This window comes from Arachis ipaensis, chromosome B10 (assembly GCF_059453495.1).
Source record: "Arachis ipaensis isolate K30076 ecotype BB chromosome B10, ASM5945349v1, whole genome shotgun sequence".
NCBI lineage: Eukaryota > Viridiplantae > Streptophyta > Magnoliopsida > Fabales > Fabaceae > Arachis > Arachis ipaensis.
Window position 1 is genome coordinate 109,458,922 of NC_142435.1, and position 20,688 is coordinate 109,479,609.

General features: G+C 37.4%; 1 pseudogene across 1 annotated transcript; it reads right to left on the reverse strand.

Annotated features, from left to right (window-relative positions):
• Positions 1-1,477: 1,477 nt before the first annotated feature.
• Positions 1,478-3,394, reverse strand: LOC148581279 (RING-H2 finger protein ATL74 pseudogene; annotated as a pseudogene). Its single transcript, XR_015907490.1, has one exon. The product of XR_015907490.1 is annotated as an RING-H2 finger protein ATL74 pseudogene (transcript).
• Positions 3,395-20,688: the final 17,294 nt, after the last annotated feature.

Genomic DNA, 20,688 nt, shown 5'->3' on the forward strand with positions numbered 1-20,688 from the left:
CATGATTTCTTGGAGTTCTATATGCTCTTGTACTCAAATTGCCCGTCAAATCAAACAGGAATAGGACAAGCACTGCATGACTATGATTATTGATTAGTCTCCCTTATGTCCATGACCATGATGACATTGGTTCCCTTCATCAATGTTATGTTAATCTATCATCATAATTTGAGCACAATTTATAGCTGATCTCATTACAAAAATATTATGTGTACACTAAAATTAGTCACTAAAATTAGCTACTAATATATTTATGTGTAAATACATGTGTGGTTTAATTTATTTTCAATATGTATTTATATTTTAATATATATTTTATACTGATGACTGACTTTAGTAGCTGATTTTAGTGTACACGTAGCAAAACTCATAAAATAAAATAAAATTCAATTTTTACATTATTTCTTATGACTTGACAACAATATATATATGCTATGCAATATGCATCTAGCTCTAGCCACACCTGTCAACAATCTCTTGTGGAGAAGATAAATGAAAATTTGCATTTGGTATAAATGCTCGAGTCCTTCAACTTCCAAATGGTGGATAAAAATTGGAGAGAATCTGATTGAAGTTTTGTTTCATTGATAATGGTACTATAAAGGAACAAAAATAATGTATTAAATTTCATTAGCACTATGGTGCCGGCGTGACAAAACTCGGAATCCCAATTCATTAAACGAAATTTTGTTCTCTACTTTAAAGGGTGTTGGCATGTTGTTACTCTTTATGCCTTGTAATTTCTCTACTTTTGAAGTTTGGAATCAAAGTAACTTAGACCTTCATCTACCTATGCAGAACACTTTGAATATAATAATAATTGACTAGAGTCTGGATATATCTCTTCCACGAGTAAAGATAGTGATTTTAGAGTTCTTATCGTTTGTGTTTTGTGCTTATTGACTAGTTTCTCATTCAGTGTTGTTATCAGATTTTCCCACTCTGCCTTTCTGAGGTGCTATTCAGGACGTAGTTTAAGGTAAACATGATATTAGGTAATGTTACATACAATTTTGTTTTACTTGTAAATATATACACTAATGTCTCTTGGGATATATTATACAATATTTAATATTCTTTGTATTTTGTATGACACTTATCTCCTTTGTAGGCATAACAAATTAAGAGCTTTCATTGATAATATCACACAACCTTTGCAGATTTCTCTCTATTGGAGAAGAATATGCTACCCACATGGAGGGGGAAAAGGGAGCATTAGTGTCTACTCTGAGACAGATTGCCAAGTCGCATGCCATTCTTATTCTCAGTCATATAAATTGAATTAGTTCTACAATTCGAATGTTGATCATGAACCAAGTATATATGATATCAATTTAAATATTCCTTGATTACACCTAAGATCCACTACAACTCTTATCAAAGGATAAGGAATAAGGAACTATGGACTAAAGTAAAAGTTGAACTGAGTTTGAACATAGTTCAGCATCAATATTTATTTACCGGAGATAAAATGCCATTTTAGAACCCAAATAGTTGCACATTGCTTGCTTCTCAATCTATTTACAATCATGTCCGAAAACATGCACAAACATATATGAAATCAAGTTAAATTTTCTACACTAATATCTACCTCTATATATCCTCAATTCTTCACACTATCATACAAGTACACAATAGAATATGAAAAGTTCTTAAAATCCTAATTCAAGTTTGAAAAAAAAATACATAAGCAAAATATACTTATCTCTTCATTTATTCCATCCCTTGCCTCTTTCTAATGAACTCCTTTTTTCTTTTCAAATTAGCAAAAGCAATGTCTCCATTCATAATATGAAATTCAAACACTCATGATCTAGATGTGAATGAGTCAAATTACTCATCCCTCCATCAGTGAATTCCAACAAAGTGGAAGGTTAAGCAGCAACTTTCAACTAGCTAGCCAATCTCATCAACAACTACAGCTACATGATCAGGTTGATACCCTCCTGAAGCATTATTATCTGCATGACTATTCCTTGTTCCTGAAGCTGCAGCCACAGCAACAGCCACAGTTGCAACTTCAGAACTTGTTGCTGGTTGCTCAATCAAACACCTTCTACAAGTTGGGCAAGAGGAGTGTGATTGCAGCCATGTATCTATACACTTAACATGGAATCCATGGTTACATTTTGGTAGCACTCTAACTTTTTCCCCATTCATAAACTCCCCTAGGCAAATTGCACAATCAGTGGCTTTAATACAACTATTAGTAGCACCTGAATTACCATAAACAACTATAGGAATCTGATGCAGAGCACTCTTCTTCAGCCCTTTAACCGCTAATCGCGCTGCTGCTTCGTCCGGGGTCTCGAAAGCCAACCTTCGGCTACATCTTAGAGCGCAACGCACTATTGAGTTGAGTCCCAAAGCACATATGAGTGCACAGAGCAAAGCAGCCAAGATAATCACCATGTTGGTGTCGAAATTCGGGTCGCCTAAGGAGGAATCTTTTGTCCTATTTACATCACCAGAGCTTGAACTTGTGTCTAGTAATAAACGGTGTGGATGGTGAAGAGCCATTATATGCATGTTTGAAAGACACCAATGTTTCAAAAAACAAGAACTCAGAATTCTTGTACCCTTTTTGATGGATTGAAGGAGCGGAGAGAAGGAACTTTTTTGAGTTGGGGCAATAAGCGTTAGGATTCTTAATAGATAAAGAGTCTCAGAGAAGCATCTTTGGTTAGAAGGAGAAAGGAATCATAGAAAAGATGGGTGGTGTGGTGAATAGTATGTGATTGTTTTGAGGGTGAGAAAAACCAACACAATCACTTTTCTCACAGAGACATAAACTCAAACACATGGCTCTCAATTCACTTAATGATCTGTGTGGACTCTAATCCAATCAAAGTTTGTTCCACATAAGCAAAAGGCCATCATGCAAACTAGGACTAGATTTTGGAGCACAGAAATTAAGAGACTCGAAACTGTGATGCAGAACAATAAGGTGATGGTGGTGGTGGTTGTTGTTGATGAGTGGTTTCTAGTGTTTAGAAAAATGCAGAGGCAATATTATTATTGGGACATAGATATTATGTTATGAAATGAAAGCATGACAACAAAACCAACTACTACTTGTGTTTTTGGTTTGTGTGTGTATCACTTGCGGTTATTATTGCACTGAGATATATGTATGATATGACATGCAGATTGATTTGATTTTATATTTCTTCTTCGTTTTTTTAAGAATCAACAGAGGAATTTTGATTATGGCACCTGATCCCACCTAATCAAAAATTATTAGTAGATTATTTAAAAGAAAGCACTTATTCTAAGCACCAAATCCTTCTTCCACTCCTCCACTCAACTCATTAACTTGAAATAATGTTAGAAATAAAAATAGATGTTCACTCATATTTCTTGTTTTCCATTCTTAGATCGTAATCATAAACCAAAAACAATAAGAAGCTTGTTCAGGTTGGCTTTTGCTGTTTTGGGGTTAGGCATCAATCACAATAGATTTAACGCTACATATTCTTTTCTTAGTCATCTTATTGTTTGATTTTAAAATGAATAAAAAATTCATTAAGTTGCATAATTAAACGAAGTTATGTGTGCTAATAATAATCTCAAAGACAAAATTTATAATGGAATGTAAAAGACGTAAACAGCTGACGGTTTAGGATTAGACGATTGCGAAAGAAGCCAAACGTGCATACAAAATTTAAGGGGAAAAATCATACAGCGTGAATTGTGACATATAATTATCATCAAGGTACTATGGAGGATGTGACTATAATAGGGAATTTTTACAATGAATCTTTGGTGTTGTGGCATGTGAAGGTGTGGTTAGATTTCTACATCATGGGCCACTCTAACCCCAAATGAAGAGAAAGGTCCAATCTATGGGCCCAAGAAAAGGGTCCACAAAGTGGCCTAGGCTTTCAGATTTTGCATAATAATTTCATAGATAGACACATGTACCCGTTGGGTTGCCTTAACTCCATGCAAGCTCCATCAATGCCCGTTTGAGTGTTTAACTGTCCTCACCTACTTTGCTGAATTGTTGGCCCCTTGCTGAGACATTACCCATGTTCATGCTTCCATTGATTTTATTCAGTGGCAGGATTTTCTGGAATTGGCAGCTAGCAAAAATTAATTCATATCTGTAGATCAACTAAATTAAAATTTACAGAGAATTTTTTATAATGAAATTTACAGAGATTCTGGAAAATGGGAAAGCTTAAATGGGCATAGTGTAGCCCAACAACTCTTAGATCTACCAACATGGTTGGGCAACATCCTTGTTTTTGTCGTTGGCCTACATCGTTTACTGCATGTCTGCATCTGATTAAAATTGTTCACTCGTTCTGTTGTGTTCAGGGCCCAAAATTGGATCACCTAATTATTATCTCAACAAATATTGGTTGACGCGGAGAAGAAAGTAAAAACAGATCAAAACAAAAAATCTAGTGATATACTTATATTGGCATTTATACAATGATTGCAATAGTGATAAGAAAATATAAAAATAAAAAATCTAGCAATATAATTTTGGTGTCATTAATTGTATTTTTTTTTTTTTGTTTATATAGTTCAGTTGTGGAGGGAAATCGTCGGTTATGAATTTTCACAAAATAATTCGGTTGTAACTATAGTTCCAAACCAACAAATAATCCTTAATCAAAATTTAATTTGTTTGTCACTTAAGTCAAACCCAATAAAAATCGAGAGTATTTAAACATTGGATCGTCTCTTAAGGAATTACAGGGAATTGTACATATTATTGGTTATGAGAAAGTATTTTTGGGTTTTTGAGATGATGAATCAAAAATGTAAATAACAAAAGAAATAAGCTAACAACTAAAAAAAAGTCTTGGCAAGGAATGAGAATTAGAATTCCTATCCTCATTATCATCCTCAATTGTGATGATTATTGTCTCTTACTCTCACTTAGTCATCCTCTAACAATTGAACGAAAATCAAGTGAGCAAAGTCAACATTAATCCACAAGTCCTAATCAAAGATTAGTTTTAGTGGAGCCAACTAGCAATCCTCAATCACCAAGCAACAAAAGAGTTTGATAACTCAAGAGTCTCCAATGACTCAACCCAAGCTCAGAGCACAAAATTTTACACTAAAATCCAACCAAACATTTTATCAAACACTTAGAAGGTATAAAAAGAAAGCATGGTAAATAACAAGAATTAATAAAATCTATGACTACCAAATGCAAAATAATAATAATAACAACTCAATTAAACATCAATAAACAAAGAAACATCAAAATTGTATTAAAGAAAATCAAGATCCAACAAGGGTTCATAAACATAAAAATAACCAAAATAAGAAATTAACAAGAAGAACTAAAAGAGCAAAGATGTAGCAACAAGAAATTGCAAGAAAACTAATCAAGACAAGAATTAAAGTCTAAACCTAAGAGGAATTTAATCTAACCTACCCTAATTCTAGAGAGAAGAGAGAGCTTCTCTCTCTAGAATATAACTTATAGCATATTTCTATTCTACACCTAATTGCTCTCCCCTTGTTCCTTCTTGAATTTAGCCTCTAATAGCTTCAAAAATGAGTTGGATTGGGTTTCAGCAAGTCCAGAAATTGCCCCCAATGTGTTTTCTTTAATGAAGTCATGTGCTGCTTGTCACACATACGCCTGGGTCACGTGTACGCATCATATTGCGATTTTTCAAGTCACACGTACGCGTGGGTCACGCGTACACGTTGTATGGCAGATTCCCAAAACCTCATATCTTCATGAATTCTCCACTTTGCATGCTTTTTCTTCACTTATTCAATCTAATCCTTGCCTTATAAAACTGGAATCACTCAACAAACATATCAAGGCATCGAATGGAATTAAAGAGAATTAAAATTAGCAAATTAAGAGCCTAAAAAGCATGTTTTCACCCTGAAGCACAATTTAAGAAAAATTTACAAAATCATGCTATTTCATTGAATAAATGTGAGAAAAGTTGATAAAATTCACAATTGGTGTTTATCAACCTCTTCACACTTAAACCAAGCATGTCCTCATGCCAAACTAAGAAAGATAAGAAAGGGGTATCAATATTTATTCAATGTAAACTATCTAAATGCAACCTATCTACATGCATGCAACTACTTGGTCAAAATAAATCAACTTCCAAGAATACATATATGAACGCAAGGGCTAAGGCCATCATAATCAAATCAAATCCACAATTAAATTGAGTTATTGAAAAGAATTATAAACTTGCAAGATAAGAAATAATAACCGATAAAAACATAGAATTGAGTAATCGAACCCTCATTGGATGTGTATACACTCTAACGCTCAAGTGTTTAGGGTTGATTCACTCAATTATCTTCTAATCATGCTTTCTAAGATTTATTTTTCATCTAACAATCAACAATTATTCAATGCATGTATACCAATATCATGAGAACTTATCCATAGGTTATAATGGGACTAGGGTCAAGGTAATGATATATATGGTTAGGTGAGCTTGAAATTCGAATCTTTGATTAACTTAAACTCTCACCTAACACATATAACAACCTATACAATTCAATTACAAACCTAACTATCCATTCTTCACTTTTTCACACACTCATGTATTCTCTTCATTTCACATCATATATGCATTGTTATTATTACTTTACTTTGGAGAATTTTGTCCCCTTTTTATTGCTTTCATATTCTTTTTCTTTTCTTTTCTTTTCTTTTTCTTTTTTTCTCTCTTTTTTTTCAAAATAAAATATATACAAAAGTATCAATGCATACGGTTTAAACATTTAATGCATGAGTATGTACCGAATTCCTAAGATATTCAACAAAAATACAAAAATGTACTTTTATCTCTACTAATGTTCCCAAATTTTTCCACACTTAAATGATACACACTTTCACTAGTCTAAGCTAATAAAAAAAATGCAAATTAAGGACATTCATGATTTTCGGCTTTAAGGCTAGTCATGTGCTAAAATTAAGAACAAAAGGGGATTAAAATAGGCTCAAAATTGGCTAATCAAAGGTGGATAAAAGGGTAAGGCCATTTGGGTAAGTGAGCTCAATGAAATGATGGCCTCAATCATATAAATATATCCATACACAAAATAATGGACATAAAAAATCAAACAAATTAAAGATTACATCATAGAAAGAGAATAATACACACAAGAATGAAATAGTGGTTATATGATGTAACCACACAATGAGACTAAAAAACTCACAAGCTTATGTGTTCTTAGCTCAAAAACATGTTCCACAATATATAATTCAAGCAAGTTCAATAAAAAATTTTACTCAAATCAATTGGGATGCCCTCTATGAAAAGAAATTTTCTTGAAAAATTTTATTATTTTGACTAAACTTATTATACATATGCAATTTAAGAAACTGCAACTAAGAATTCTAAAATGCCTAGTAATAAAATAAAATAAAAAATAAAAGTGTTAGGATTAGAACTTTTCACCTAAAAACGGCCGATTGGTCGGATGACCTCCCCATCCTTAAAAGTTTGCACCGTCCTCGGTGCATTCAAAGATGAGCAAGGGGGTACGATGACTACACGGATTGCCACCTTCAGCTGGTGGATCAATCGGCTGCTGTGTGTTCTTTCTTCTGCTTCCCTTTTTGCTTATGGTGAATCATCCTGCAAGATAGAGAACAGGATAGTAAGACAAGTAAATGCAAAGGCAAGGGAGCATAAATTGTTGGAATGAGGTAATGATCACTAAAATGAAGTGAGTGAATTAGTGTGACATTGATGAAAAATAATGTGCGAAGTCTATGTCACAATTACACAAAAGAAGCATGCACTTCACTTATTCTAGTGTGCTTGATATACTTTAAAGAAGCTTGTTGGTTAAGACAAATAAACAAGCAATAAAGAAGCATAAAAGTACTCAAGCAAGAATCAATCAATTATGAATTGGATAATAATTGGACATTGATCGATGTGCAAGAAAATTTAATGAACCAAGTGAAATATGAAATTCACACATCAATCAATGATACACTTTGAAGTTTAGTTCGCGTCATCTAATTGACATAAAGTGGAAAACATGGGTGCTATGCAACTTAAGAAAAGAGAGATAGAAGTTGAGATCAATCACATAGCAAGCATGGTCCACAAAGTTTAAAAAGCTCAAAAATATGTCACTAGGTAAGCTTACAATCCAATTTCACAATTCCTCAACCTCAATGCATGAATTAGGTGACGTAAATAAGGGTCAATCATAAACAAGTATCACCTAACAAAAAATGCATTGATAATACACAATTGCCTAACAATAGATAGTGAATTCAAATTACATGGTGGCTAGCTACAACATGCAATATAGGAATCCAAAAATATTCTCAAAGGAAATGTCATAAATTCTTAGTATGCACAAAATTAAACATGAAGAATTCAATATCAAGCAACAAAGTATAACCTCAACACAGAAATCCAACAATAAACAACTTCATCATCAAGAAACAGCAATTCAAATTAACAATCCAACACTTATCCACTAAAATAGAAAATTAAACAGAAAATTAAACTAACTAACTACAAGAGATGATGGTAGATAGTGAATGATTGTGGTGGATGATGGTTGAAGAAAGAAAAGAAGAGAAGAGAAGAGAAAAGAAGAAAAGAAATGGAGAGAAGAGACGAAAAGAAGGATATGTGAAGCAGGGGTGGTCACGCATACGCGTGGGTCACGCGTACGCGTGACATGGAGAAAAGGAATGGTTGCGCGTACGCGAGCAGCTGGGACGCGGAGGGTGCTCTCTGTTAGGGGCCAATACGTATGTGGAAGGTGACCGTACATGCGTCTTGCGCCAAAAAATGCATGATGCGCACGCATCATTATGGGCGCGTACGCAGGAGTAGTATGAATCCCTGGGTCACGCGCACGCGTCCTTGAGGTGCTCTGTTTTTCAAAATTTTTCAACTCCTTGCACCAAACTAAGCATTCCAAACATCCAAATAGTTATCTAAATGCCACCAAACTTTATTTAACACCCTAGATTACCAAATAAATTCAACCAACTAAATTAAACATGAAATTAAACTTATTTACCAATATATACAAAAGAGAAAAATGAAAAGAGTTTACTATGGTGGGGTGTCTCCCACCTAGCACTTTTATTTATTGTCCTTAAGTTGGACAATGATAGGGTCCTTGTCAAGGTGGATTGTGCTTGAATTCTTCCTTAAATCCCCACCAATGCTTGCATATCCAATGTCCACCGGGATCCCAAACTAGGCGCACTAAGCTCTCAAGCAAATTTAAAAAAGTGACAAGGCCCCAAGATTGATGATGGTTGATATGTATTTCGGAGTTCCAAACTTTGTTCTTACATCCGTCTTCTTATTGATACCATAGTTCAATCCGGGTGACAAGATTTGTGAATTCTCATTTAAGCACCAAACTCTCCTAGATCTTTTCAATTGAGTACTATACCAACCTATGCACTTAAACTTTGATGACTCAACCATAATGAACCTTGAATTATAGTGCCAACCACTAACCAACTTTTTCTTGCTTCCTATTCCACAAAGAGCTCTAAGTTGACCATCCATCTCAAGCAAACCATATTCAAGTAGGAAAGTAAAGCTTAGGGATAAGAGAGTTATCCACTTGAATGAAAGAATGGATGGTTGCTTAGTGAGAGAGGCTTCCAACGGCTTTGTGGTTTCCACTTCCTTGTGCTCTTCTTGGATTACTTCCATTTCTTGACAAGCTTCCTCAATTTCAATTCCTTGTTCGCCAACTTCTTCTACACATTCCTCAATTTCACGACACAATGAGGAAGGCTCGATAATCTCAATTAGCACATTAGTTGGTGCAGAATCATCTTTAATAGTAGGACTTGTTGCTTGCTTAACTTCTTCCAATCTTTCATCATCCATAATGTACCTAGGAGGTTGCACATTATCCTTCTCAACATCAAATTCAAGCTCAATGGAAGAAGGTTCAACAACTTCCACAAACTCATCAACAACATTACTTGGTGTGGAAGTGTCCTTAAGCTTGGAATCCACCTCTTGCTCAATTTCGCCTAGGTCTTCAACCACTTTTTCTTTAACAATCTCCATCCCTTCCACTTGTTGCAAAACACGCTCCATCTCCTTATTCTTAAGTTGAGATTCTAACATCTCTTTCATGCTCCGCTCTTCGGTTGATTCTTCACATTCATCTGTGGAAATGTTTTATTTGTGGCATGAATCCTATGAGTCCAAGTTGGCTTTAGTTGTGGCAAGGTTAGTGTTCCGCGGGTTACCTGAAACTGATGGTCGATCTCGGAGGAGATCTGCCGTTGTGGTCGGAGTTGTGGTGTCTGACTTGCTGAGCCTTGAGATGCTGCTGATCTTTGGTCACCGGAGGGTGGTGGTACCTGCAAGAGACTCCGATGCTTAAGTTAGCACGTGCTTTATGTAGGTTTTTTTTATATAGAATCAGAATATGAGTTATACTTGGGTGCTCTAGTGTATTTATAGTAGTGTGGGGTGACTTTCCTTGAGATAAGTTAGTTATCTTATATTATTTTTTGTGGGTGAGTCCCCTTATCTTTAGTCAGCCGCCTTTAGATGGGCTATGTGGTGCGGAAATTACAACCACAAACTAACCAGCAAGTGCACCGGGTCATACCAAGTAATACCTCAGGTGAGTGAGGGTCGATCCCACGAAGATTGAAGGACTAAGCAACAATGGTTAAGTGATTTACTTAGTTAGACAAACAGAAAATAGTGTTTGAGAGTTCAAAAAGCATTAAACAGAAGACAGACAAATAAATAAGTTGGGAATAAAATATGGAGAAGGCAGTTAAGTCTTTAGAGATATCTATTTTCCTGATTGACTTTTCTTACTAACTATTTTAATCATGCAAGATTTAATTCATGGCAAACTATATGTGACTAAACCCTAATTCCTTAGACCTTTTTAGTCTCCTCTAAAATTCATCAACCGCCAATTCCTTGGTCACTTAATTCCAATTAGAGGGTGAAGCTTAATTCTAGTTTATATGCCACAAAAATCCTAATTACCCAAATATAAGAGGATTATATGTCACGTATCCCGTTAAGTCCAGATAATTAGAAATTTAGGAGAATATGTTTTCAAGCTGTTGTTCAAGTAAAGAGCTTTTCCAAGTTATACAAGAACTAAATTAGAAAAAGGGTCATACTTTCGTTCCACCCAAATTCATAAGATAAAGAACGAAAACAATTCTTGAATTATAAATCAGTACATGAATTAAAATAGAAAAATAATAGTATCAATCCATACAATAGACATAGCTCCTAACCTTAACAATGGAGGTTTAGTTGCTCATGGTTCAGAGAGAAAACTAGGATTCAGGTAAAAACTGTAAAGTGTGGAATGAGGTGGAATAATGTTGCCAATCCCCAGAAGAGAAGTTTCTTTTCTCTTTTATATCTAATCCTAAATAATTTTAAAATCTAATATCTAAAACTAAAATAATATCTTTTCCTATTTTAAAATAAAAATTAAATTTAAATCAGAATTAATTAATTAATCAGCAAGTCTTCAAGTGATGGATGGGGACCACTTGCTTCGTAGGATCCATGCCTAACTTGGGAAATAACGAGAAGTGTTCCCCTGAGTCCTCCATTCTGCAGCCTCTAATCTATGTTTTCTGGGCTGAAAACTGGGTCAAAAACAGCCCAGAAATCACCCCCAGCGTTTTCTGAACGTGGCGCATGTCACGCGTACGCGTCAGTCACGTATACGCGTCGATAGTCTTCTTTGCGTATTATGCGTACGCATCAAGTACATGCACGCGTCGCTGAGCAACTTCGCTTTTCACGCATACGCGTCAGGTACGCGCACGCGTCGCCATGGAAAGCTCCAAATCACGCGCACGCGACGCTCCTTGCTGTCATCTCCTTTAATTCTTGTGCTGTAGAAACTCCATCAAATCCAGCCGAATGCTACCTAAAATAAATAGAATTGCACAAGACTCAAAGTAGCATCCATAATGGCTAAAGTTTAATTAATTTCTAATTAAACTCAACAAATTAAATGCAAATTCACTAGGAAAAGATAGGAAGGATGCTCACGCATCACTGTGATCTTCTGCTTTGGGCCTTCTTGGGCCCTTATAGCAATTTGGTCGAGCTCTTTGGGAAGAGGTCGGTGTCGACCAACGTTTATAAGAAGTCGGTCATTTTTGTCTTCATCCATCCCAGCTCGCATAGCTCGTCCCATGGTATGAACAGTGCCCTTGCTCGAGCTTCGATCTTCCCTTGAGGTCGTGCTTTCCAGCCTCGACCCCTTAGGTGAGTCGTGTTTGAGCATTTTTTTTATTTCGAGCTTCTCTTCCTTGCGTGATTCTTGGCGCTTGCTTTGTGAAGCATTTTTCACCTCCTTGGGAATACGCATGCGCTTTTAATGCCCATTGATTAGGCTTTTATTTTGCTTTGCCGTTCCGTTATACAAAAAAGCTTTAAACCTTGGTTTCGGTTTTCTTTCTTTCATCTGTTTCATTTTCCTAGTGAAGAAAAAATCTTTGCCCTTTGTTTTGTTCCTTCATTTCTTTAAAAAGATCACCATTTTGCTAAAGTTTTTTGCCCCAAGCTTTTCTTCCTTTGAAGTTTCGAAGCTTTGGACCGTTCGCGCTTTTCATCATGCCTCTGTCGTTGCTTCTCATTTTCCCTTGCAGGTTGGTGCCTATACTCTTTCTCGTTTTACCTACTTTTGTTTATCATCGTTCTTGTTGTTTTTATTCTTGCATGCTTTCCCTTTGCACAAAGTTTTGGTCTTTGTTGAACTTTAGTAGAAAAGATTGAAACTTTCTTGGGCGATTCGTGCGAGGTCTGATTTCTTTGGTGATTATGGTCTTTTTGTCTTCGCTGTTTGTATGAAGAGATGCTAGTGCTTCAGTTGAACTCCATGTGTTTTCTTTTGTTTGAGAGGGTTAGGGCTGGTTAGGGCTCTGATATACGCGTCGTTTTCTTTTTTCTGGGTTCTTGCTCTGTTGCTGCCTCCAAAGGGTATCCCTGAGCTTTTGGTGCTAATCCTCTGTCTTCTACGAGTCCTGGGGTTCCCTTTTGTTGCCATGTCTGACACTTGTTGATTGTTTCTTTGTCATTCTCTTACCGTCCGAGTTGTTTGGTAGTGACTTCTTCTTCTTTTTTTACTGTAGGTGTAGTTGCTATATGTCTACCCGTAGGAATATTGTCGAGATGTCTACCAAAGTTCCTGCTGGTATGGCCGATTGGTTGGATTCAATAGTCCTGATATGTGTGACCGTGGCTGATCCTGAATATTGTGTGAGACTTAGGAGATTCCATAGGATATGTAGCAATAGGGATAATGAAAAGAATTATGAACTGGTGTCACCTGATCCTGAGGAGAGGGTTAGTTTTCCTTCCTTAACTCAGGGAGAACGGCCCTTCTTCTATGCTTATGACTACTTCTTTAGTCAGCTGAATATCACTATCCTTTTTTCTGCTTTTGAGACCGACCTCTTATGGACTTGTAATGTGGCCCCTTCCTAGCTTCATCCGAACTCTTGGGCCTTCATTAAGATTTTCCAGCTATTGTACAAGGAATTAGGTGTCCAACCTACTACTCCCCTTTTTCTTTATCTCTTTGTGTTGACTAAGCCTGGAGTGGCCAGGAAGAAAGCTTCTTAGATTTCCTTTCGAGCTACCCAGGGGAAGAAAGTTTTTTCGATGTTTGACGAGTCCTTTAGAGATTTTAAGAACTATTACTTTAAGGTCCGAGCTGTCGAGAATGCCCGACCTTTCTTTTTGGATGAGAATGATGAGCCGACCTTTCCTTTGTGTTGGCAAAAAGATATAGTAGCTCCCAAGTATTCTTGGGAGAGTTTGGATGAAGTAGAGCAAGCCTTTGTGAGCGTTCTGGAAGAGCACTGAGGGGAAACTCCTCACCTAGACACAAAGAGATTTCTGGGAGATCCTTCCCTTCTCCGTGCCGAGCTAGGTAGCGTCCGACTTCTTTTTTGGAGTGGTTTTCTTCTATTGTTTGTAAATTTATCCCTCCTTGTTAATATAACTTGTTTTCTTGGTTTCCTTTATAGAGATGGTGAAATCTTCAGAATCCATGAAAGCCTTCCGGAGGGCTAAAAAGGCGAGCGCTATCCAAAACTTTTCAACAAAGACCTCGGGGGAAGGGTCTTCTCAGGTGTCCCCAAAGAAGCCGACTTCTGATTCTCAGGGCCCGAGAAAGATCATCCCGACCACTAGAGTTCGGGTAGTTCCATATGATCCCTCTAAGGCGACTTCTAGTCCTACTTCCTCTCCTCCTGCTATTGGTCCCCCTCCCAAGAAGCAAAAAACTGTTGGGACTTATGACTTGAATGATAAAGAGTTTGATGGCATTGCTTTTGCCACAGAATTAATTGCTCCATATGGCAAAGTCCCTCTGGACGATGTCTCAATCCTTCATCACCTTGACTTCATCACGAGCAATAGTATTCGGATGGCTAATGTTGGCGCGGCCTTATCTCGGGTTGTTAGGGAGTTCCATGTCCGTGCTACCAAGGCCTTTCTGGAAGATGCCCGATCCGGACCTACGGCGAGCTGCTAGAGACTAAGGCGAGGCTTCAATCGGCCCAAGATGATTATGCCGAGCTTCAAGGGCACATGGTAAATAGCATGATTGATATGTTCGAGATCCTGAAGGCTTGGGTCCAAGTTATTGCTCCCGAGGCCGATCTCTCTCAGTTCAGTATGGATAATGTGGTGGAGGATAGCAAGATTGTGCCTGCCCCTGACGATGACGATGAGGGTCCTCCTTTTGTGCCACCAGGGAAAGCTTCGGCAGCTTCAGCTTCTTCCATTCCTTCAGAGGTCGACCCTCCTGAACCCGAGCCTAAGGTGGAGATTCTGAACCGGCCGGATGGAGTTGTTGATGCTACCCCGATCTCGACCATTCCTCCCCCTCCTCCAGCCAAGGATGCTACTACTAGGGCGAATTTGGATCCCCCTATGACTTTTCATGATTGTGTACTATTATAGTCCGACTTGTGGACTTTTGAACTTGTTTATGTTTTTGCCAGTCTGTCTATATTTTACTTTCTCTAACATTTAGTTGCTTATTTGCAACCTTTATTTTGGAAAACAAACATTTAAACTCTTGGGCTGCCTTTTAGGCAGCCTTTAAGTCTTTAATGCTTTAATTTGAAGGATGTTGATGAGCGGATAATTTATACGCTTTTTGGTATTGTTTTTAGGTAGTTTTTAATATATTTTAGTCACTTTTTATTATATTTTTATTAGTTTTTAAATAAAAATCACATTTCTGGACTTTACTATGAGTTTGTGTGTTTTTCTGTGATTTCAGGTATTTTCTGGCTGAAATTGTAACACCCTAACTACCAAAGCTCACGCTTCCGGCTGCGCAACTCTGATAGCTCGGACATTACGACGACACTTATACTATTTAATACTAAAATATGAGCCTGTTTAAAACTTTAAACCGCAATACCGTTCCCAAAAATACTTTCGCTATACAACGTACATCCATACATACCATACAACTTACAGAAACTCGTAAAGAGTACATCCATATATATATATATATATATATATATATATATATATATTACAAGCATTACCCAATACAATTCCTATCCCTCTTACAGAATATATCAAGATAAAGGCGAGGCTAAAACAAGTAATAATCTAAAGCAATACAAAGCATCTCAACAACAACTAAAATAAACCCTTCGTGACTTCTGCGCCCATATCCTAAAAGGGGAAAAATGTAGGGAGGGTGAGAACATCATCCTCGAAAGGGTTCTCAGTAGAGGGTTTTTGGGAATTACTGTAATAGGATACGTGAAGATAAACCGTACTAGTGATTAATAACCGTCTTATGCCTCCTTTCCAAAAACAACGGTTTACAATAAAAGTAAAGTCTGAAAATCTTTTCTGAAAGAAGAACCGTTCAATTCTCAAAAACTCAAAAGCCTTTCAAAATGGTTTATCTATGCTGAACCAAAACAGCCTTTCATATTTTATTCCAAACCAGAAACAAAAAACCAAAATCAACCATTGGTTCATCTCATTTCAACCACGGCCCTAGGCCCAAACAATCCAACCATCAACCAATCACCACAGTCCAACAGAGTCCCAGTAGCAAACACAAATAGGAAGATGCAAGCACAAACAAACAGTTATTGCAAGTAGAACAATTAGCAATTATTCACATAGACAAACCAAGTATAATATGCACACCCAAACAATGTCACATAGATGCATATGATGCATGCCTGTCCCTAGTGGCTGATGATATCATCTGTCGGTTATAGAGACAACCCGACAAGTCCTGGTAGCTAACCATTGGACTGTCCCTTTGTCGCGCATCCCCAACTCGAGTTATACTCATCATAAACTTGATCATAATCATGATCCATATCCATCACCTTCACTGGTGAATATTTACGGGGGCAAGCTCATCCGGGACTTTCACAGTGCCCGGCCACACTTACGACATAGGGTCAAAAGAGCTTCGGATCTCAAGCTGGAGCACGTGGTGGCTAGCCACTACTTTCTCCAAGGGAAACTCTTATCTCCGATAGTGGAAGTGCAACATTCACATTTATCAATGATTCAGCATAAACATGCATTCAATCTCATCCATGGATCAACATCCATCTCAGCCATCCGGCTCACGGTTCAGTCCAGAACCAGCCAATATTCATATCATATACAGCCATTCTGGCTCACGGTTCAATCCAGAACCAACCAATATGTATAATTATACACAGCCATCCTGGCTCACAACAAAACAGCATTTCCACATTCAACATCATCAATTCATAAAATCGGCATTTAAGCCATAAATCACTTTTTCCCAAATCATTTCACTTTGAAATCAAGTTTCAACTCTTTTCAGCCTTGGCTTTAAAGATCTCATTTCTCAAATCATCTCAGGCTCATAAGCCACTTTTACTCAAGGTAAATTCCCCTTTTAAAACCATGCCACTCTCGGCATCCTCTTTTCAAAACCTCCATAACCATGGAAAGTTAAAGATTCATTTTGAAACATTCAAAATCATCCATCCAACAATGGGATTTTATAACAAAGTTTCTCGGCAGAGTCCCAAGTCTTTAGGGGAGAATAACATAACTCATTTCATTAAATTTATTTAAAATCATTAAAACCTTGGCTTTCCGATTTGAGTAGTAAAATAGGATCTAAACCAAACCGAGTCATGTAATCATTTACTTCTTTCAAAGCCATTTCCTTTACTTAGGCAAAACCAACTTCATCCCCCATGATAAATTCTGAAGCGTTTCAACTGTTCAAAATTTCTTTAGTCTTGCAAGAATTCAGAATTCAAAGAGTACTTAAAACCTTTCTCAAAACATTTCAAAATGAAACTTGTCAATAGACATTCAGATTCTTTCAAAGTCATTGAAACTCCTCTAATTGAAACCCTCAAGTCAAATTCAAAGGCATTGCCCTTGTCACATTTAAAACAGCTTTAAAACATAAGTTTCATTCTAAATAACTTTCTCCTGAAAGAGGTACAATGCCTTTCTTAAGAAGCAAGACTAAATCACAATTTCCTCTTTAATAATTCGTTTCAAAAGCATGAACCATCCTTTTCTTGATAATTCAAATAAAATAGTAGAATCCTTTAACTCATCATTTTTCCAGACAACATTCAATAAAGACTCGGATTTTATAGAAATTTTGGCAGCACCTCCCCTAAAACTTGGACTTTGCCACCCGGTTCGGGTCCCAACAAAACTATTCCACAATTCTTTTCCAACAGCCCAAAATCCAAAATCAATTCAAAGGCAGGTCAAAATCCAACAGTCAATCTCAATACCATATTTAAAGAAAACCGTTTCAAAATCAAATCATTATCAGCCGAATAAACACATTCCTAAAGTTTCAAGGAAACGATTCAGTAACAACCATGTATCGAAAACCAGATCATTTAAAGCAAGCCAGACTGAATTCAAGAGTGTATTCTATTTTTCACATTCTCAAGAAAATCCATTTAACTCAAATCAATTTCCAACGGATTAAACTCAATCTCAAGTTTTAAAAGAATCAACTTCAAAAGCATTTCGTTTCACAAAACCACACAACAGTCCAGTCAAACAAACGTCCATAATCATATAATACAATCGAGCAATACATAGGACTGATACAATCACCAAATACACATTTTCCCACAACAATATCCATATGTAATAATTTCAATATATAAAATATAGATTTCGGAAAGCGCCCCTACCTCAAAACGCAATTCCATAATCCAAACGCCTCATAAGTTCTTTTCGTCTCGACCCAAAACCAAAGGTAGCTTCAAAGCACAGCCCCACACGTTTCCGCAGCAGCATAAACAGCTCTAATTTACGACAAGCAATCTCAGTTACTAAATCTTAAGAACATTAATATCATAAGCCTTCAATACACGTACGGGACACTAACGCGGAATTTCGAAACATAATTACTCACCGAAACAACAAAATGAAGCAGCTGCAATTCTGGACCGACCCGGCAACAGCTCCGGTAGTGGCCAAAAGCTCTGGTGAGTCAACTATAAAAACCGCACAGCATTAAAACCTCCTCGAAATCCAAAAAGGCAGAAACCTCCATTAAAACCCTTACCGGAAGAGTTCTCCAGTGACGGCAGCGAGGTTCTCCGGCGACAGAAACGGGCAAAAGCTTCGGCGGTGGTTTCGGTAGCCTCAGAACCCCGGCGACAGTAGCAGAAGCTCCAGCTAAGCACCGCGGAGCAGCAAGTCGGTAGTGACAGAGGCAGACGGCAGTGATGGGAACCATCTCAGCCTCGGACCTCTCCTCTTCTTCACGCACGCCGGTCTCCTCTCTCTTGGCAGAACCCCTTTGACGGCGACGGCGGAACAGTGGCGGTTAGTGGCGCGACAGCGGCGACAGGATGCAGCTCCTCCAGCCCGCGTCTTCCTCTCTCCTAGTGGCGCTCAGTCTCAGGCTTCCTCTCCGACGCGATGCGGCGGCGACCTGCGCAGCTCGTGGCTCCATGGTGACGGCGGTGAGGCACGAGCTCCCTCTCTCCTCCGACGCGAACTCTCTCTCTCCTCCCTATGTCCTTCGCGCGGTTCTGGAGGCAGCGTCACGGGTCGGCGACGACGAGGGCTGGACGCGATCTGAGCACGGCGCCGAGGTGACCAACGACCGCGCGGCTCATCCCCTCGCCGGATTGCAGCTTTGCTCCATCTCTCCCTTTCTGCTTCTATTGCTTTCCGTTCATGGAAAGAGAGATAGAAAACTGTGTGTTGTGGCTAGGATAGGGCTGCGCAGCTGCTGGGTTGTGGGGGAAGCTGTGCGTGTGTGTGTCTGCTTGGGAAAGAGGGGTTGCAGCTGCTGAGGGGAAGAAGAAAGGTGGCTGCTGCTGGGTATAGGATTAGAGTTTCATTTTTGAAACTTAGGGTTAGGGTTACTTTTGTAATTTCACTCAAAAATAGGGATAATTTAGTAATTGAAACCCAAATTAAATCCAACACTAATTGTATATAGAAAATACTATTTGTTCCTCATTTTTTACAAATTATTTTCAATAAAATGTCCCAACTAAATAATTAGAAATAATATACTTAATTTCTTCATTTTCCAAAATAGCAATATTAATATTTAAAATATTAATTATCTAGTCCAAATCATATAAAATCCTTATTATTTCATAACTATCAACTTTATAATTTAAATATAGAAAATAATCCAATAATTATAAAATTGGATAATAATCATAACTTATCTCAAATTCAATAAATCAAAACCTGCCTTAATTACCTTTAATAAAATAATCTCTGAAATTAAGGCTATAAATAACTATATGATTTGAGACTTGATCATAATAAGACTTTTCAAAAGTTTTGGGTCTTACATTCTACCCACCTTATAAAAATTTTCGCCCTCGAAAATTGATACAAAACGAAAGAAATTTCATAGCAGTTCATCCTTGAACACATTTAAGGAAGAAGCAAAAATATCTCAAAATATAAACATATACATGGTTTTTCAAATACTTGGATGATCGTATACATAACGATACAAAGGTAGGAGTGTGAGTGCAAAGCAAACGTTACAAGATAGGCTCAATACAAAAGATGACATGATTCAAACATGTGATTGTAAGGCAAGGCATCGAAGGCTATAAAACATGATGGGGTTAAAACGACGTGTTCAACATCCACACTAATCTCATATCAACCTCAAAGTTTCAACTTTCCAACTCCATCAAGCACTTTACAATCCCCATACTCGATCACAAGCCTGACAACCGCAAACCCGTTCGCAAGGAACAAAACACCCACAACTCATACGTTGCACACCTACCGCTTCAACTTCCGTATACACATATCACGTCTTAAAGAACTAACGCATCGCGTTACTACGTTTACAAGTCGCACGTGATATCAAAACAATTGTCGAGTCTACTCAGAAGGATACAAGATTCTAGCGAGGAGAAACAAGGATAATGCTCATAGATTTAAGAGAATGTATTCAATTTCCAGATAAATAAAGATGCTCAAGAAATGAGGTTTGCTAGAAATAAATCAATTGACAACTTCAAAGGTAGCCCTTGTATCAAAGAAATCCAACAGGATCAATAGGAAGAAAACCAGCGCATCAGTTTGAAACAAACTCAAGCTGAGTCGAAGAAGTATGAGGTTTACAGAAAAGAATATCTCAGACCCAAGACAAAGCTCACAGAACTCAAGAGGACGATTACAAATACTTTCAAATACATTGTTCATGAAAGAG